The sequence below is a fragment of the Nomascus leucogenys genome, chromosome 4 (assembly GCF_006542625.1).
Source record: "Nomascus leucogenys isolate Asia chromosome 4, Asia_NLE_v1, whole genome shotgun sequence".
NCBI lineage: Eukaryota > Metazoa > Chordata > Mammalia > Primates > Hylobatidae > Nomascus > Nomascus leucogenys.
The window spans coordinates 140,435,936-140,448,680 of NC_044384.1; the positions used below are offsets into that span (position 1 = coordinate 140,435,936).

Here is a 12,745-nt window from a genome sequence, read left to right on the forward strand (position 1 = left end):
ACAAATATGAGAGAGTTTTCCAGGTGGCCTGAGTGTTTGTTAATCCAGCCCCTCAGTGTCACCTCTTCCCACCAAGCTGGGAGTGGGGATGAAATAAAAAGTTACTTTTCCTGCAAAAAGATACAGCTCAGTATGTGGTTGAGCTGCCTGGGAACTAGAGTCTAGCAGGGCCCATGGTCCAGGGTTAGGATTGGTCAGGGAGACTGTAGCCTTTCCGGGGAGCATCTGCCTCCCTCTGAGCGGGTGGTTTCAACTCTGTTGCCCTCACCTGGTTTGGAAGGAAACTCAGGAGAGAATGAGCTGGCGCCGGTCTCACTGTGACTGTGGCCAAGGTTCTCTTCACCTGTCTTCCCATCAGGCGCAGGCCCTCTCAGGTGCAGCATATTTTACTCTAATTCCCGGCTTATCCACTAAAGCCAGAAATGCCCAGCACCCTGTTCGCTTACAACTAACCTGTGGGAGCCCACAAGCATCTGCTGAGCCCAGCCAGCTGCCAGGTACCTCCTGGGGTACTTCCTCTTCCTCCCCCGCCACCTCCTCACAGAGCCAACTGAGAGAGAGTGACAAGAGCTAACTGGACCAATGGAAAAATACGCATTTGAATCTAGCTTTATCATTCATTTCCTGCGTGATCTTAAGCAAATGGCTTAGCCTCTGTGGACTTTAATTTTCCACTTGTAAAAAAAAAAAACTGGAATGATAATAACATCCAGAAAAATGAAGTCATTTAGAAAGTATCTATGCACTGTGCTAACAAGAAGCAGACACTCAAGAAATAGCAATAGTGGACAGGTGCGGTGGCTGACGCCTGTAATTCCAGCACTTTGAGAGGCTGAGGCGGGTGGATTGCTTGAGCTCAAGAGTTCAAGACCAGCCTGGGCAACATGGTGAAACCCCGTTTCTACAACAAAAAACGCAAAAAATTAGCTGGGCTTGGTGGCATGCGCCTGTAGTCCCAGCTACTTGGGAGGCTGAGGTGGAGGACCATTTGAGCCCCGGAGGTGGAGGTTGTGCAGTGAGCTGAGATAGTGCCACTGCACTCCAGCCTGGGCAACAGAGAGTTTGAAAAAAAAAAAAAAAAAGAAAAAGAGAGAAAGAAAGAAAAAGAAAGAAAGAAAGATCAGTAGCCTTATGCTTTCCCTGAGCATCAGTTTTCTTATGTATAAAATGGGGATAAAATGGGGATAAAATAGGTTTCAGAGGGTGGTTGGGAAGAATGAATGAAAGAATGTATGGGAAAGACTGGCTGGTGCACCCAGAGCCCTCAGATAATATCACTCCCTCTTTACTTCTCAGGTTGGGGTCCACGGGCCAGGGAACCCATGGAACCCACTTAGGGGAACCCCTTGCAGGTTTTCAGGGCAGTGGACATTTTGATGACTGACCTTGGAGGAATGGCCAGTGTGGCATTTTCTCTCTATCCAACTAAGATACTGGGACATATATGACCCATTCATTAGTGATGGGTTATTTTAAATTCTCAGCTCATAACATGGGCCAAGCTCATTCTTTTAAAATAGATGTTTCATCAATTCCTGTTAATTAAAACTCTATTCCTATAATGCGTGTTCTCAGGGAACATTCTGAATCATCTTCAATAATACTCCACTCTTGAAGAGGCTAATCGTAAGCCTCGTCTATCAAGAAACCAGAAACAGCAAACTCCTACTGAATGGACAAACTAAATGTCCCAAACTCCGTGAACAGTTCATGAATGGTCCTCCCAGAGGCATGCCAGGCTTTCCCTTACAACCTGTGCACAGGACATTTGGTATAGCTCTTTAAAAAAATGTTTTCATTATGGTAAAATATACATAGTATAAAATTGACCATTTTAACCAATTTTAAGTGTGCGGTTCTGCGGCATTAAGTACATCCAAACTGTTGTGTAATCATCACCAACGTCCATCTCCATATGTCTTATTATCTTGCAAAGTTGAAATTCTGTACCCACTAAACAATGACTCCCCAGTCCCCACTTTTCCCCAGCCCCTGGCAAGCCTGTTCTACTTTGTCTCTGAATGTGACTCCTCTGAATAGCTCACATAAGTAGGATCATACAGTATTCGTCCTTTTGTGACTGGCTTATTTCACTCAGCATGATGTCCTCAAGGTCTACCCATGTTGTAGCTCATGTCAGAAGTCCCTCCTTTTAAGGTGGAATACGATTCCATGATAAGGATTTTGCTCAGCCATCCATTCTTCGGTCAGGAGTACCCATGAGCAAGCTTGTTCGTTCCTGGCTTGCTGACTCATCCCAAGACCATACGATGACAACCAGCAGCCTTTGGAGTTTATAGAATGCTTGTACATATCTGTCCTTTCCATCTTGAGTCAGCTCAGCAGGAAAGAATGGTTAATTGCCAATGGTCAGTAATTGGCAAACCAGACACTCAAACACTGGTCTGACATCAAACCCCGAATTTCATGTTGTTTTTTTCTTGGAAAGCTCTGTTCTGTTTGGGCTGGGCTGTTAATCAAAATAGAACCTAGAGTCAAATCAAAAACAAGGTCACCCCGAGGCCACAGCTGGGCCCGGATGAACCCCCAAGCAGTCAGGGTCAGAAGGCACTCAGGGTGTTCCAGCCAGAGGCGATTGGCACTCGGAACAGAAATATTTAACAACAGGTCCGAGATACTGATGCATTCAACTGAATGTCACTTCTGGGGTTAGGGTCCAGTGGGATTGATCAGAGGTGGAGGGAAAGAGCTGTGGCAAGGAGATGAGACTGAAAAATCCATTTTTGGAAATCAACAATAAATTTGGCCCCAAGAAAAATTTCCTTTATTGTATATGACACCTACTGCAACAAGCAACACACATTATCTGAATGGGTGAGTTCCTCCTTCCCACAGTGGGCTCCATGGTGGCCCAAGATCTGAGCAAGAGGACGAGGTGGTGGGTGGCCAGCCTCCCCTGCCTCCTTTGTGTGCAGAGCCCACGTCCCTCCTCTCTTTGGGACTTTAGTGTCCCCATTGGCAAGAGGGGATATTTCCATGCTCCTGAGAAAGTGGTACAAAAAGTGAAGGTAGTTAGGACCGCTGGGCAGGGCCAAACCGCTGATTGGCCTCTGGTAAGTTGCTCACCTTCTCTGGGCCTAAGTTTCTTCCCCGAGGAAGGGATGGTCTCCTTTAGTTTTCACATTCTGTGATCCCTCTGGAATATTGATCCCTACTCTACTCGAAAGTGTATGGAGGCCGCTCGTAATTTTATTTTTTATTTTTAATTTTATTTATTTATTTATTTATTTATTTATTTATTTATTTATTTATTTTTGAGATGCAGTCTCACTCTGTCGCCCAGGCTGGAGTGCAGTGGTGCGATCTTGGCTCACTGCAAGCTCTGCCTCCCGGGTTCATGCCATTCTCCTGCCTCCGCCTCCCGAGTAGCTGGGACTGCAGGTGCCCACCACCACACCTGGCTAATTTTTTGTATTTTTAGTAGAGATGGGGTTTCACCCTGTTAGCCAGCATGGTCTCAATCTCCTGACCTCGTGATCCGCCCGCCTCAGCCTCCCAAAGTGCTGGGATTACAGGCGTGAGCCACCATGCCCGGCGCCGCTTGTAATTTTAAAACACACAAGAACAGGAAACTTAAAAGAATACAGAATTTTTAAAAACCCCAAGCAGAAGAGGTCAAAGAATAGACACGCCAAGTTCCTGAGATGAATGTGACTGCAGTTGAACACTCAGTTTATTTCTGAGCTTCCTGGCAGCTGAGACAAAAAAGGAAACATGTTATATTTTCTGATAAAAGGGTGCTTCAGATTCGCCTTAGGAGAGAGACCTCTTCCTGGCACTGGAATCTATTAGAGTCTTCATATCAAAGGCAGAAAAAGAAAAAACAATGTGTGGCTGAAATTTTGTTAATGATACGGAGCTTTTTTTTTTTTTTTTTTTTTAGGGATCCTTTTCATTTTGCTCCTTTACAAAATCTAAGGGCAAAAATATTACATTTTATCCCAGTAAAGGTAGTTCTCTAGTTAAAATAATTTAGTCTATGTATGTTACAGATAAAAACTAAGGCCGAATAAATGCTTAATGAATTAACAATCCACCCTGATGAGGAAAAACATTGAGAATCACAGGAATGAACAGTTGAGACACTGTGTCTTGCAAACATCAGACATCTCAATGAGGCTGGGGCATTTCTGGGCTGTGACAGTTTCGTGTGGAGATCCTCCAAGGAGAGCTTGTTGTGTCATTGAGACTTTGTGTCTTGGTGCTTAGGACAGTGCCAGTCACGTGGTGGAGAATAAATATTCACAGTATCATATGTTAGGTTCCAGACACAGAGAATTCAGGTCAGAAAGGATCCAAGAAAATGTTTGGTCCAGTGCCCTCATTGGACAGATGAAGATGCAGAGAGCTGTAGCGACCTCAGTACCCATCCCCTAGGCCACGACTCTGCCAAGACCTGGTCCCCTGTCGTTTTGGATGGCAGATATGTCTGTGCAGTTGAAGAACTGGGTCTGTCTTCCCTCGCCTCCAGGGAACGCATGCAAAGGTGTGGTGATGCACTGAGTTATGGGGTCCCGGAGCACAGAGAGCAGCCAGAGGCATCTGACCAGAGCCCAACAGCCCACTCCTGCGTGAGGTGACAGCCCAGTGAAGTCGTTCACAAGTGCCACCCATCTGTGGCGAGCATTTGGGGCTCTGACTTATCAGCTGAGCAGGGTGAACTCGGCAGGGTCTGTGGGCCTCTGGGGTCAGCATGGGGTTTCGGTAGAGACCCCACATGGGAGCTTAGAGGAGCATTTGCCTGTTCCTCACATGGATGAGAGGCGGGATGGCAGCATATCCCATCTTCAGGCTGCACTGCAAATAAACCACCCCAGGCAGGTGAGCGTCAGGCTTGGCAGTAAGCTCTCTTGGGACATCAGTTTCTTCTGTATACTGTGGCCTCCTGGCCAGGGGCAAGGCTGCAGCCTCGAGCTCAGCCCCAGTGGGTGGGGGCCTCCTGTTTCCATCTTTCATGTTCAGTCCTTGTTAAAGAATGTTACTCAGCGTTTGTCTCTAGGCTGTGCTCCAACAGTTCCTCTGGTCTTTCAGGATGACTGTCCCGCCAGCCCATGATTCTGTTTTAGGTCTTCCTTTGGGCTTCCTCCACATTCTCTTGATTTCCCCTTAAGCTGTGTGTTCTGGCCAGGGATGCCTGCATAGGACACGTACCTACGTTTCCCAAGTCCTGTTAGCTCACAGGGAGATCTTGTATCTACTAGTGTGTAGAATCAAATCCATCATCTTTAATTAAATCTATTCCTAGACAGTCCTTTTCCCGGAGTTCCTTTGGATACCACTGGGTGACATCCTCAACCAGATCTAACTTGATCTGAGACCACTGAAACATAATTTCTAAGAGTCTGGACAGCCTCCAAAAGCAACATGGTGGGTGGCAAGCTGGCAGTTTATTGGCGTGTTGGAGACTTGCAGGAACTACGCATCTAAGTCGGAGTTTCTCAATGTGGCAGATCACCTGCTTCAGGATCCCTGCAGTGCTTGTAAAAAATACCGGTTCTCAGGCTCAACCTCTGACCCAGGAAATAAGAATTTCTAGGGGTGATTTTTGACAATCGGGATTTTTGTCACACAAGACTGTGATTCTGGCGCCCTCAAGTTTAGGACCCTCTGCTCTAGTCTCCTAAGGAAATTTCTAACAATTTTAGTTCTTATTTTGCCCCTTCTTGAACTTCAACTTCTAGGTGGAAAATAGGCCTTCATTTAACTTACTAAATTGGAAGTTAGGAGTAAAAGGATAGCCACTCCTGTCACTGAGAGGACAGACTGCTGGAGCGCCTGTCAGCTGTTCAGAGCATGCAGGTGGCTCCCCAGTCCCAGAGCCCCTGGACTGCCCAAGCCCTGTGCCCAGAAATCTTTCTCATTTTCCTCCTTCTATTTTCCTCTTTCTTCTCTGTTCTTCCTCACAGTCCCCTATTTTCTTTTCCTTATACTTCACCATCTCTTTCTGTTTCTCTTCCTGGTGGTTTTATCAGATGGGGTCAGGCAGGAGAGAGGGAATGCTCTTTAGCTGGCAGCTGGGGAGAAGGTCATACAGTGATGGGCAGAGTGTGGGGAAACACCGAGGGCTGGTGTCGTCCCCTGGAGCTAGGAACAAACACCCTAGGCCTGGAGGACAGGAGGAGGGAGGGTCACTGCAATCCGGAATGAGTTCTGCAGAGGAGCCCGCGACATTGTCTCAACTCAACCGAAGGGGGCCATAGACCAGCCCTGAGGGCACAAAGCCGGGGAGAGCACCTGGAGGGAAATGGAAGATGCCAGCCCCACAGGGAAGGGAAAGAGACACACATTCTATTGATTCATTTAACTTATTGATTAAGATGCTAAGTTCTCTGTTCTCTAATTTTTTAAATGGGTGAGCTGAGTCCAATCTGCAGAGGCACTTTTCTCTTCAGCAGAGAGAGAAGTGGGGGCAGCTGACGGAGGAGGGAGGGGAACCATGGAGGCAGGTGACGGAGGACAGAGGGGAACCCAGGAGGCCTAGGAGCGGTGGGAGATCCGGTTCAAACACCAGCACAGACCGGACGCCAGGCCGGGAATGGAGAGGCAACTCCCACCTGCCTGAGCCCTAGGATGCAGGGGGACAGACCCTGGGCACCAGGGGGAGCAGCAACAGGCCCCTCGCTCACAGGAGAGGCTGAAGGGTGCTGCGGGGGCCTCTGCCTGTCCACAGGTGGCCCCTGAGCCCAGAGGGCGCCGTGTGAGGGCTGAGGGGCCGAGGTCTCCATCTGGGCTCTGATGGAACCTCCTAGGGCTCTGGGGTTCTGTCCAGTGCAGAGCCGAGGCAGCCTGGAAACTGTCCTCCCGCTCTCTAGCGCATCCTCAGGGCGAGCTCTCTGACTTCAGTGGGCTTGTCCCGCCTGCACCCACCACCTAAGGCCTCACCCCACCCGCCAGGAGCAGGAGCCTCCTGGAAAACAAATGTGGAGGCCGGCTCCAGCGCATCGCTGTAGGTCCTCTGCCCTGCTTTCTTGCTGCTGAATGCAGTGGCTGGCACTGGCAAGTCGCTGCAGACCCTCCGCCCTGCTTCCTTGCCGCTGCAGGACAACCCTACCCACCTCTTGTTACCTTGCCCACTTCCTGTGGTCAGAGCCTGCCTGGCCTCCAGCTCCAGGGCTGGGCACTCTGGTGTCAGTCCATTGCCCAGACCAGGCACCCCACGCTCCCCGACTTCTGCCTCAGTGCTGCCTGCACTGTCCACCTGGTCTTGGCTCCTGTACAGCCTCTATGGGCAGCCCCAGCCTTTCCAGCTCCCACTTCCTGGCATAGCCCCCAAGAAACATCAGACCCAGGGGCCGGATGGTTAAGAAGCGCTAGAGAGAGGGCACTGAGGCTTACTGGGAGGTGTGCGAGTTTCCCACAGCAGCTTATCAAGCCCGTACAATGAAGGGTATAGCCCCAAGAAACATCAGACCCAAGGGCCGGGTGGTTAAGAAGCGCTAGAGAGAGGGCACTGAGGCTCTCTGGGAGGCGTGGGAGTTTCCCACAGCAGCTTATCACGCCCCTACAGTGAAGCAACTCAGGTGTCATCTCACTGGATCTCACAATTGCCATAGGAGGGATGTGTTGTTACCTAGTTTACATGGTGAACCTGTTTCACAGATGAGTAAACTGAGCCCCAGAGAAGATGAACGCTTTACTCATAGATTGCACTGCCAGTGAGTATGGGCAGGAGGGGGCTCTATATCAGAGGATCACGCACTGTCTTGCAGACCCATTACTCAGGGATCTTGTTGGAATGCGGGCTGACTCAGCAGATGCAGGGGTGGAGCCTCTGCGTTGCTAACCAGCTCCTGGAAGATGCTGGTATCTCTGCTTCGGAGACCACACTTTGAGTAGTGAGGCTCTAGACCCATGTTCCTCAAGCTTCATAATTGTCTGGGGAGATTGAAAGATGACTGAGGCTGAGACCTATCCCCAGAGATCAGAGTGCCACCTGTTCACTGGAAGTGCTCTTCAGGTGATTCTCACAGGTGGCCACGGTTTAGACCATGGCTTCTCAGACGTCAGTGTGCCCCAGGATCACCTGGAGGGTTTGTTAAAACCCAGATTCCTGGGCTCTGTATCCAGAGATCCTATTCTGGAGGTCTGAGGGCAGGGCCTGAGAACTTGCATTTTTTATTTATTTATTTATTTATTTTTGAGACGGAGTCTCACTCTGTGGCCCAGGCTGGAGTGCAGTGGCGCGATCTCAGCTCACTGCAAGCTCTGCCTCCTGGGTTCACGCCATTCTCCTGCCTCAGACTCCCGATTAGCTGGGACTGCAGGTGCCCGCCACCATGCGAGGCTAATTTTTTTGTATTTTTAGTAGAGACGGGGTTTCACCATGTTAGCTAGGGTGGTCTCGATCTCCTGACCTCGTGATCCGCCAGCCTCGGCCTCCCAAAGTGCTGGGATTACATGCGTGAGCCACCGTGCCCGGCCTAACTTGCATTTTTAATACATTTCTCGGTGATACTGATGGTGATGGTACAGACACTGTGTTCTGAGTGGGAAGGCTGTATACACCAGTGGCTCCCAAAGGTGGTCCACCGACCAGCGGCATCAGCATCACTTGGGAACTTGTTAGAAATGCAAATTCCTGGGCCCTACCCTCGACATACTGAATCAGAAACTCTGTGTTTCTTAGTCGGTGTTTCAGCAATCCTCCTACTCAAGTAGTCCGGATGTACCCGAGGTTTGAGAACCGCTGCTCTGCACCTGGCGCGGTTGCTGTGTTTTAGCAATCCTCCTCCGCACCCAAGTTATCTGGTTTGAGAACTGCTGCTCTAGGCCTGGCATGGTTGCACCTCAGAAGGATCCCAGCTCAGTCTCCTCAGCCCAGGCTGGAAGGTGAGCTTGGTGCCCTTGAGGAATCGTAGCGTTTGGGAGGTTGAAGGCCGTTCTTTGGTTCCCAGGGGACCAGGTGGCCCACACCTGCTGGGTGTGAGACAGGAATGATGTGGACTCGGCCCGGGCCAGATGAATCATGAGCTCCTCTCTGTTGCGTGAACGGTCGGAAGCAGGAACATGTGTTCAATCGTTCTCACTTTCGTATTTTGTGCGGAATAAGAGTTAAACTGCCAAATCCCATCAGACGGCCGTCTGTTGCCCCGGTAACACCCTGCGGCTGCCGGAAAGAGAGAGATGGCGCTTCCAGGCACCAAGCCTTCATTCTCCCAAGTCTCAAGCGAGCTGTTTGGTGCCTTGGTTTTCTGTCTGGAAAGAGGGGAATCTGGAACCCGTCCCACAGACCCCCTGCGTGCCTTAGCAGCTCATGTACGATGAGTATGTACCAGGAATGTTCTTGTGTTCCTCCTCCCTGCATTTATGCAGCAAAATATTCTCTGAGCACGAGGTGCCATGCTAGGTCCAGCGGTCAGCAGCAAACCAGGCAGACAGCTGCCTCTAGGCTGTGTCTTGAGTGGGAAAGCCTGTGGGGCCCCCAGATCCCTGGGGGACCGTTGTGCTCGGCGGAGCCTTCCACCGTTGCTCCCGCATCTCTGTAGTGAGAGGATCGAGGGCACGTACCCTACTTGCATCCATGCCCACAGAGCTGATGTGCTTGTCGGAGCTCAGATGAGCCGAACTGGGAAGGAAGTGGGCTTTCTCAGAACTGGCAAGGAAGGACTTAAGAAGGACATGTGTCCACAGGACCCAGGGGACCCGCCATCCACGAGGCCAGAGCTTGCTGGCGTTCAGGTTCTGGGGCCTTGGCAATACGGTTTCCTAAGCTGAGAGCCCAACAAGCAGGCTTGTGGTCCAATCCAGTTGGTGGTCCTTGGCCTGTCCCTTTAAGAGAGAGGAAAGGGAAGCCGATGTAAAGAGGAGGGTTGGACCCCTAGTGGAGGAAGGCTGTAAACACACGTGCACGGGGTTGTGGATTCTGGGTTTAACAGGGCCCTGGAGTGCTGGCCCGGGCAACTAAGTCCGAATGCGGTTCCCACAGACGTGGGCTATGTCAGGGGAAAGGGCTTTAGAGGATGCTGCAGGTTGAAGCCCAGGACTCATTCCCTGTGCAGTGAGAGCAGGTCTGGCAGCGAGAGTGGGCCCAGCTGCAGCTGCTGGGGAAATCAAGGGACAAGGGGCCCCTGCCCTGACCAGGTGACTCCAGGGTGGGCAGGCAAGACCCTGCGGGTGCGGTCACGTGACTCTGCCGGGAGCGGCTGGGACAGGCAGGTGCTGGTTGTTGGGAGGACCTCAGGGGGCAGCTTCATTTTTATTTTCAAGACCAGGATGTTGTCCAAATGCCCCATGAAGGTTGAGATGCCATTTTCGCTGATTGAAGTGACCCCGACATGCTCTGGGTGAATTGGGCTCCCCTTGAAGAATGATGTGTGTCATGGTTGTCTCAGACCCTGAATGTGGGAAATCCGGGTTCCTGCCACTGAGGAACGTCACTCGTGAGTGGTTCGGAGCCTCCAGGTCTAAGCTCCGGCCCAAAGAAGGCTCCATGTCATCAGGACAGCCCCGAGGGGTTCAACCTGCTTCCGTTTTGCAAAACGGAGCAGACAGGCCGGGCGCGGTGGCTCACGCTTGTAATCCCAGCACTTTGGGAGGCCAAGACGGGCGGATCACAAGGTCAGGAGATCGAGACCATCCTGGCTAACACGGTGAAACCCCGTCTCTACTAAAAATACAAAAAAAAATTAGCCGGGCATGGTGGCGGGCGCCTGTAGTCCCAGCTACTCGGAGAGGCTGAGGCAGGAGAATGGCGTGAACCCGGGAGGCGGAGCTTGCAGTGAGCCGAGATTTCATCACTGCACTCCAGCCTGGGCGACAGAGCGAGACTCTGTCTCAAAAAAAAAAAAAAAAAAAAAAAAAAAACTGAGCAGACAGGTGTCCTAGAAGGTGTCCTAGAAGCCCCAGGGAAGCGTGGCGATGTTGGGTTTTTAGAACCAACCATTCATTTCTCCCACAACCACAGTCCAATCACCGTGTTCCCCCGGATACTGGAGAAGCTCAGGCAGCCCCTGCCCTGGGGAGGTAGGTCAGGGGAGTAAATGCAAGACAGGACCCCAGGAGAAGATTCTCAGAGCTGAACAGCCCATTTGAGGCGCAAGATTTTGAGTAGTAGGTACCCTGTGTTGGTGGCCCAGGGCTGAGAGGCTGATGTGCAGTCACTGCCACCACCCTCTGCTGTAGGGATTATGTTGCCCATTTTATAGACATGGAAATGAAGGCTCAGGGCAGTGAATTAACTTGCCTAGTGGCACTCGGCTGTGAGCTGGGATTTGAATCCAGGACTGACCCCAGTTCATGCAGTGTTCACGTCATTCATTCATTCATTCAGCAACTGCTTAGGAAGGGCCTGCTTGTCTTGGTACCTGGAATCTCAGCACTTTGGGAGGCCGAGGTGGGAGGATTGCTTGAATCCAGGAGTTCAACACCAGCCTGAGAAACACAGGAAGAGCCTGTCTCTACAAAATAATTAAAATTATCCAGGCATGATGGCATTTGCCTGTGGTCCCAGCTACAGGTTGGGAGGCTGAGGTGGGAGGATTGCTTGAGCCTGGGAGGTCGAGGCTGCAGTGATCCATAATCATACCGTGGCACTCCAGCCTGGGTGACAGAGTGAGACTCGATCTCAAAAAAAAAAAAAAAAAAAAGGAAGGGTCTTCTTTGTGTCAGGCCCTGTTTGAGGCACTGTGGATTCACTCTGAGCAAAAATTCCTGCCCATATTGTCTTGTCATCCCAGTGACAGCAGGAAGACTGGAGGCAGGTACCAAAGCAAAGTCGTGTCTAGGGATATCCGTGGAAATGGCTATGGAAAAAAGTACAGCAGATAAGGGGAGGTGGAACATTTGGGGCAGGGCTGCTCTTTTAAACAGGGTGGTCGAGAAAGGCCTCGCCGATACAGTGACGTTTGAACAGAGGGGATAGCCAGTGCAAAGGCCCTGGCTCATGCAGCCACATGAGCAGGAGTTTGTGGTGGAGAAGGCCAGCAAGGAAGTGGGGCCTGTGTCAAGACTGTGGCTTGGACTCTGAACTGGCTGCCCCTGGAAGGGCTGAGAGAGGAGAAGCGGGATGTGCTCGGTCTGGCGCTGTTGGGCATTCAGTCTGCTGACTGCAGGGGTGCTGGGCAGGAGCCAGGGAACCAGAAATGATTGAAGGACAGGCTCAAAAGATAGTCACTACTTAGAGATTCAAACAGGGGCCACAACTGAGATCCTATCCGGCTTCAAAAACAGATAAACCAGGCCCGGTGTGGTGGCTCATGCCTGTAATCTCAGCGCTTTGGGAGGACGAGGCGGGTGGATCACCTGAGGTCAGGAGTTCGAGACCAGCCTGACCAATATGGTGAGACCCCCGTCTCTACTAAAAATAAAAAAATTAGCCAGGTGTGGTGGAGGGGGCCTATAATCCCAGCTACTCGGGAGGCTGAGGCAGGAGAATTGCTTGAACCTGGGAGACAGAGGTTGCAATGAGCTGAGATCACGCCATTGCACTCCAGCCTGGACGACAGAGTGAGACTCTGTCTCAAAAAAAAAAAAAAAAAAAAAAACAGATGAACCAGAATATCAACCTAAACATGGAACAGAGAAGTTAAGCAACATTGAACTAAGTTCCAAAAGTTGGAACTTCCTTCCAAGTTCCAAAAGATGTAAGACATCATAAATAAACAAAAATACATTTGAGCCTTCTAGCGAGAATCCTCCCTGGGCTGCAGCCCCGGGAAGAAGGAAGTCAAGTCCTACCTCTCAGAGCACCAGGGGACCTCCCTCTTGGGGTTCACTGCAGCCTGAC

General features: G+C 50.8%; 1 protein-coding gene across 1 annotated transcript in view; it reads left to right on the forward strand.

Annotated features, from left to right (window-relative positions):
* The window catches only part of XKR6 (XK related 6), a 302,573-nt gene that overhangs the window by 229,123 nt on the left and 60,705 nt on the right, over positions 1-12,745 (forward strand). The gene's annotated exons all lie outside the window — the stretch shown is intronic.